Raw genomic sequence first — 7,739 nt, 5'->3', positions numbered from 1 at the left:
GAAGATAGGGTCCCACTTTTTTCCAGGCTGACCTGGACTGCATACTCTTATTTTAAGCTTCACATTGTCTCTGGGATGATAGGTACACACCACCATGCCCAGTTTTTTTGGTTGTTGTTGTTGAGATGGGGTCTTACAAACTATTTTTGGCCAGCAATCCTGGAACTGCAGTCCTCTCAATCTCTTCCTCACAAGTAGCTAGGATTGCAGGCATGAGCCATTGATGCCTAGTTTATTTATTTATTTATTGAGACAGAGTCTCACTACCTTTGCCCAGCTGGCCTTGAACTGACAATCCATCTTCCTCGACCCTCTCCAACACCTGGGATTACAGGCATTCACTACCACACTCAGCTACCTCTGATTATTTCTTATAAACTTTCATTTTCTTAATCAAGAATTCTCTTACCAGAATTTTTTTAAAAATGAACACCTAGTTCTGTTTTTGTTGTTTTCTTGTATAATTTTCAAATTCTTGTAAGTAGTTTATGCCCTGTCACTTACAAATTCCTCTTATAGTTAGATGAATATTTATCTAGATATAGCACTTTTGCATTTATTGTGGATGAGGCCTCTCACCCTTTAAGAATACATGGCAAGAGCAAAATAACAATAGCCCTATGGAATCAGGAAGTAAGTGAAAAGCCTGAAAAATACTGCAATAAGGAAATAAGGGCCAAGCTAACATTTTTCCTGAGTGTGAAAAATCAACCCATTATTTGAGGAACAGACAGCCAATCAACAAGGCCCAGGATAAGGAGACAACCATTCAAAAGTAGCCCAATCCAAGGTATAAAGCCTACGCTCTCAAGTCTACCTGGATGTGCTATAGTCCCTTGTGTAGCTGCTTACAAGTGTTTACTTTTCCTACTCTTCTCTCTTAGTAAATTCTTTAAACAACCTGGAGGTCTGTAATCAATATTTATTTTAAATATAACTTTAACCACATGATGTTCTGAAATTGTTATCAGCAATTGTTGTTCTCAGAAGATCTTGAATTTTGTGCTCCAAATGGAAGAATCCAAGCAGAGCATGTGGATGGAGTGAGGTAGAATAGCTTTACTGAGGGAAGGGAGTCACCCATTCTGCCAGGTGAGTGAAGGGAAGAAGAAGGGCCAGGGTCTCTTGATATGTCCTTTCTATACCACCTTGAACTTTGAGGTGGGGACACATTACATTATAACCTGGCTCCTCTGACTTATGGGCTAGGGGAAGGAGCCCTTGAGCCAAGAGGGGGTGCAGTCCCAGACTAACTGTAACCTAGCCTGCCTCAAACTCCCCCTGGAGGACAATATTCCAAAACTTCTTTTTTGGAGTTGCTGAAGGGGGGTGGTCCACCTTCAGTGGCTGCTTTGATCTGACAAGGGGCTGTAGACCCTACCTATCAAGAATATTGTCCCTTTCCTGTCACTGTCCATGGGGACTTGAACAGTGACATTTGTTGTCTGAATCTTCATCCAGTCCAATCAAGATTGTTTATGAGTGTCCAGTCCACCTCCAGAAGTTAATGGTCCCATTGTGCCAGCAACTGGTTTGGCCCCTAAAGGCCTTAGTTCTGGAAGAGATAAATCTAGTTAACAAGTCAAAAAGGCATGACCCAAGTGCAAACACTGGCAGGAGAAGCATAAGGGGCCCTGTGAAGAGCATTACCCAGGAGGACAGATCCCAAGTCTCAAATAACATTTTCTAGAGATTAAAGGATTGTTGCCAGATTTGGGAAGTTTCTTTGGCTGTCAGAAGATCTAGTTTTTCTTTATTTTGAAAAGGAACACCATTGGAGAGTTTATTTGATTTTGAAGTGTGACTATGGCTTTTAATAATTTTTTTTTGGTTACTGGCAAAGTTTTAAAATCATTTTTGGCAATATAAGAGAGAAGAATTTGGAACATCTTTTGTGTTTGTTTTGGTAGCTGTTTTTGGCCCAATTGAAAGGGAGGTAAGTGGAATGGACCTCTTGATTACTACCATTGTAATTGAGGCAATGAAGGATTGATGGCTTAAGACTACACCTCTATCATGGGCTGTGTATAGTGGAGCATTTGTGTCAGTCCACTTAGGGGGTGTACATTGATAGAAACTGCTTTTGCACAAGGGAAATACTTTTTGTGGTTTTTGGCAGAAGGTGGGTTTTGCAGAAAACATAAAAGTGAATCCGTCATTTTTATTTGTCCATTCGGGTAAGGTTATGGCCAATATGATCTCAGTAGTTTTAATTAGAGTTGGGGCATGAGGCTTGGGATAGTTAACAGAGGGGTACGAGTTGATGAATCCTCTAGGGGCTGGCCAAAGTCTGGTGTCAGTTCTAAGAGGATAATAAGACAGAATGCCCAAAAGAAGTATCCCAAGATTCTGCAGTAAGCAGAATGGTGGCACTTGGGAGATGAGCTGCAAGAGGTACAAGTACAGCTAAGTAGCTTAACTTATTATTTAAGTTGAAGTCTTTTCATTCTTCCAGAAGATGAGCTTTAAATCTTCTATTGGCTCACAGCAGTAAGTATCCCCAGGCTGTGTTGGTTGGAGGTAGATTCGTCTGTTGCATGCTTTATCCTAGAAAGGTGAATCCAACTGTCTATTCCCTATACTTTCATGCAGTCATGGGTGTGGCCAACATCACTGGATAAGAGCCTTCTATTTGGGTTGGAGCTGGTCAGCTGGGGCTCCTGCTTTCCAGGATTTAAATAACACCTGTTCTCCTGGTTCTATTTGGAGTTTTCCCCCCTTTTATTGGGACAGATAGGATCTTGTTTCCCAGTTTTTTGGATTGCTTGTTGAAATGTTCCTAGGTCCATTACATAGTCTAAAATATTGACAGTCTCAGGGTTGGTCACTAAGTCTTTGGAGAGAAATGGCCTTCCATATAGCATTTCAAAAAGGCTGAAATGAATCTTGACCCTTGGAGCATTTCTAATTCTTAGTAAGGCTATAGGCAAAAGCTGGGACCATTTTCCAGAGGTCTCTTGGCAAAGTTTAGCCAAAGTTCATTTGATTTAATGGCCCTTTCTACCTTACAAGAAGACTGAGGTCTACAAGCTGAATGTAAATGGTATTTAATTCCTAAGGCCTGGGCAACTCCTTCTATGTATGACCTATGAGATAAAAGCTCATCCTTTATCACTTTGGAGTTTTGGGGGCAGGTCAAACCTAGCAATAAGTTCTTTTCAGAGGGCCTTTGCCTCTTTGGAGGCTCTTTTCATTTGAGGCTCTTTCCAATTGAGGCCTCAATCTACCCCATGAAGGTGTCCATAAAGACTAGTAACTGATTAAAAAAAAAAAAAGACTAGTAACTGTTTATAACCTTAGCGGGGAGGCATGTGGGTGAAATCTACCTGCCAATCCTTAATCCTCTCCCAGGTAAGACAGGCAATTGTTGCCTCTGTATTGGCTCAACCAGTGGTGGGGAGCTCAGGAACAGGGTTATTATAGGAGCATAGGGGCCAGCCAGAGCAGACCTGTTTTACTGTAAACTTTATTTGGGTCCCCACAAACAGCCTGCTTATTAGCTCTTGGTTTGTATCTTAGCCCAAATGGAAAGTGTCATGTATAGACTTGTTACTTTTCATTGGGTTGTTTAGGACAAGACTTGTTTACCATCCACACACCACCAAGTTCCTTCTTTATATCCTCCCTTCCATGTAGCCTCTTTTTCTCATCAGGAGTATATTTAAGATATACAGGCTCCTTGGGGGAATGAGAGCCAGGATGGAGGCTGGAGGACATCCAGGGGCTATAGAGGTGTTTGTTTAGCCTCTGTGTCTGCGTGTTTGTTTCCCTATGTCACCAGAGTCAGGTCTCTTTGATGTCCCCAGCAGTGGATCACTACCACTTCTCTTGGTAGGTGGATAGCCTCTAATAATTGGAGAATTTCCCTTCCATGTTTTATTGGGGATTCCCTCCTGGAGAGGAGTCCTCTTTCCTTCCATATGGCTGCATGAGCATGTAATACCAAAAGGCTTATTTGGAGTCAGTATAGATATTGAGCCTTTTTCCCTTTACCAGAGTTGGAGCCTTGATTAAAGCCATTAGTTCAGCCTTTTGGGCTGAAGTCCCAGTTGGCAAGGGCTATGCCTCTATGACTTCCTCGTGACTCACCACTGCATACCCTACCTTTTTTCATCCATTTAGTACAAAACAACTTCCATCAGTAAACCATTTAGCCCCAGGTTTAAGGAGTGGCTGATCTGTCAGTTCTGGCCTGTTGGCAAAGGTCTGTGTAATCACCTGCTCACAAGTGTGCTCAGTCATTAGTTCAGAAGGCAGCAAAGATGCAGGATTTAAGACATTACAAGTCTTTATAGTCACTTCTGGGGATTCCAAAAAAATGGTTTGGTATTTGGTCAGCCTTTATTTGCACATCCACAAGAGAATTTTTAGTTCTAAGGTGGCTTTAACTTGGTGGGGAGTTAGAACTTCTATTTTTGGCTTAGTGTTATCTTCTTTGCTTTTTCCACTAACAAGGCAGAAGCAGCTATTGTTCTCAGATATTCTGGCCAACATAAAGCTGTTCCATCTAGTTTCTTTGAGAGGTAGGCTACTCAACATATTTCTGTTCCTAATTTTGTGAGTTAACACTCCCACAGCATTTTTAGTGTTTTATAAGCATGATTTGTTTCCCCAGTCCATTTTAAAGGCTTATTATTTGGTCCCTCTGTGGCCTCATGTAGAGGCTTTGCTATGACTCCAAAGTTGGGTATCCAGATACAGCAGAACTCTGCCATTCCCCAAAATGAACACAGTTGGTATTTAGTCAATGGTACCCCTATGGTACAGATGGCCTCCTTATTCTTTCAGCAGATAGCCTCTGGGCCCCCGAGGTAAGGATGTAGCCTAGATACTGGACATCCTATAAGGAGATTTGGGCCTTGCTCTTTGAGACTTTATATCCCCTATCACCTAAGAAATTAAGAACCAAAACAGTGTTGGAATTGGAAATATTCTCAGTTGCACTACAGATCAGGAGGTCATCTACATATTGAAGAAGTCCCCCTTTTTGAATCTGAAGTTCTCTCAAATCCTTTCCAAATACCTTGGCAAACAGATGAGGGCTATCTTGAAATCCCTGGGGCAGTACTGTCCATATACACTGTTGTCTTTCCCTGGTAAAGAGATCTTCCCACTTGAAAGCAAAAAGGTATAGGGAGTTTTGTTGCAAAGGGATAGTAAAGAAGGAATCTTTAAGTCCAAAACTGTGAACCATTTACTGTCTTCAGGTATTTGGGATAGAATGATATATGGATCAACCACTATAGGGTGGTTCTAGTTTATGATTGCAGATCTTGTTCCATCCTATATTCTCCTGTTGGTTTTACTACAGATAAGATAGGAATGTTACAGGAAAATTGGCAAGGTTTTAGCTGTCCATGTTTTAGAAACGTTTTAATAATTGATTGTAGTCTTTCTTTAGCTTCTTGCCTACAACTGGGATAGTTGCTGAGGTTTTTGAGCAGTATCTTAAGTGGGATAGCTGTTTTGGGCTTCCAGGTATTTCATTGTACCAAGTGGAGGGGCTTACTTGTTGGTCTACTTCAAAAGGAATTTTATGGACTCCCTTGGGTCCTTTCCTTTTTTAAGGGGAGAGTGTGAACACGGTCCTCCACTACCACAAATTATGCAGTTGAGTTTCCCACATTTGGGGAAATCACAGGGGTCAGCACATCTGGAGTACAATGAATAAGCCTTGCCATGGGAAAACCACCTTCGTGATCATGGTATCTCCCCTGCCAGGTAAGTATTCTTGGGTCCTTTTTGAAGCATTAGGAGTCCTGACAAATTGTCCAATAATAGGACCACACCCACCTTTTTCATTATGTCCCAGCCCAAGAGTGAGGTGGGGCAACTAGGGAATATAAGAAATCTATAAATAAAAAACCAAGTTTCAATACACAGGGAGGGGAGAAGTGAAAATTTTAATTTGTTTTTTCCATCAATTCCTACCACAATTGCAGTCTGAGAGGAAAGCTTTCTTGCAAAAGTAGGGAGAACAAAGTAATGTACCCCAATATCTATAAGGAATAGAATTTGTTTACCCAAGACTTCCAAGGCCACCTAAGGTTCCTCATAAGTGATGACAAGCTTATGTGGGAACTGTTGAGAGCACCCAGGGGCTCCTCAGTCATGTGAAGCTTCAGTTAACACACCCAGAGTTTTGGCTGGCCTAGCCCCTCTCTGGGAACAGGGACAATCCATTCTCCAGTGCCATTGGTAACCTCCTGTTTTGGAACATTCATGACAGAGACCTGGGGGTGGCTCTGGGCAATTCCTTGCCATGTGCTGCAGCTTCTTGCATTTGAAACAGGGTAGCTTTTAGGTCTTTTTTGTCTGAGAATGTCTTTTGGACATTGGGGGTGACCCCAATTGCAATACCATAAGTTTTGCTTGCCTTTTTTCCCTACTCGGTTCCCTCCTTTCCTCTTCCAGGTCACGATTGTTAAAAACCAGAAAAGAGATAGCCACCAACTGAGTTTTGTTGGTTGAGGGTCCCAGATTTAGCTTCTGAAGTTTTTGTCTAATGTCTGAGGCCAATTGATTGATAATATGGTGATTTAGGAGAGCAGCCCTTTCAATAGACTCAGGATCAATAGTAGTATATTTCTAAAGGCTTCTTTTAGTCTGTCATAAAAGGTTATATAGGGTTTTCCTCTTGCTTTTGGATAATTCCTTTGACCTTGTTATAATTCACAGGCTTTGTGGCTCCTGTTTTCATTCCATGATGGATGCCCTCCAACATGTGAGCCTTCCTTTGCATAATCCCAGTGAGGTTCAATCACTGGGACAGTGACATCCCCTGGATTCCTAGTTAAGGCTTCATTTGCCTCCCTAGGATCAGCAGTGAGAATTTTTTCCCTTTCTGTAGGAGTGTAACAGTTGACCAGGAGGAACTGAATGTCCCTCCAAGTAACATCAAATACTAATGCCAGGGTCTGGAACTTGACCATAAATTTATCTGGGTCTTCAGTATACCTTCCCAACTTTTCCCTATACTGTTGGATATCATTTACAATGAAGGGCACATGAACACAAATTGATCCCTTAGACCCTGACATTTTTCCCAAGGGAAGCACTGTTTGAAGAGTTTCTGAGTAAGATTTCTCATTTTGAGTGTATGGTGGACTTACTGGCATTGGGGGTGCTGAGGAGGAGGAGTCAGGGGAGTTGAGGTGGAGGCAATGTTGGCTCAGCATTAGGAGTACAAGGCAGAAGTAGTGGGGGTTCCCTTCATGAGACATGTGATGCTTCTTGTAAGAGAGGATCATCAAGGATATCTATGTTGCTCTCCTTAAGTTTTCATTGGGGTCTGGCATGCCCCTTACAGAGGGTTGGGTTTTGATATAGGGACATAAAGGACTGCATGTATGGTATCTCTGACCATCTTTTTAGTCTTTTGTAATATTGATCTAAATGCAAAATGGTGTCATAATCAAGTGTTCCATTTTCATAACATATTTTAGTCCCCAGTTGATATTGGGGCCAAACCTCATTATAGTAATGAGTCAAACGTTCCTTTTTTAGGTTAGCAAGGTCAAAGCACTCATATTTAAGGATACAGCCAAGTGAGGAACCCATAGGAACAAGTTGGCTAACCCCATTTTGGCCTGGGGAGAGAGAGAGGGAAATAGGAAGGAGGAAATTTACCCTTTAGGAGAGAGTAATATGGGAATTCTAGATGCTCAGAGTGTGCCCCATGTCTCTAGGAAGTCTCAACACATGTCCCTTTGACCTGTTCACCCATCTGTGGAGCAAGC

General features: G+C 41.9%; 1 non-coding gene across 1 annotated transcript; it reads right to left on the bottom strand.

Annotated features, from left to right (window-relative positions):
• Positions 1-5,565: 5,565 nt before the first annotated feature.
• On the bottom strand, positions 5,566-5,729 carry LOC141413045 (U1 spliceosomal RNA). Its single transcript, XR_012437882.1, has one exon. It is a non-coding gene; the product is annotated as a U1 spliceosomal RNA (small nuclear RNA).
• Between the last annotated feature and the right edge of the window lie 2,010 nt (positions 5,730-7,739).

The sequence above is a fragment of the Castor canadensis genome, chromosome 10, assembly GCF_047511655.1.
Source record: "Castor canadensis chromosome 10, mCasCan1.hap1v2, whole genome shotgun sequence".
NCBI lineage: Eukaryota > Metazoa > Chordata > Mammalia > Rodentia > Castoridae > Castor > Castor canadensis.
The sequence above is the reverse complement of the archived record's forward strand: the minus strand, read 5'-3'. Positions and strand labels throughout refer to the sequence as shown.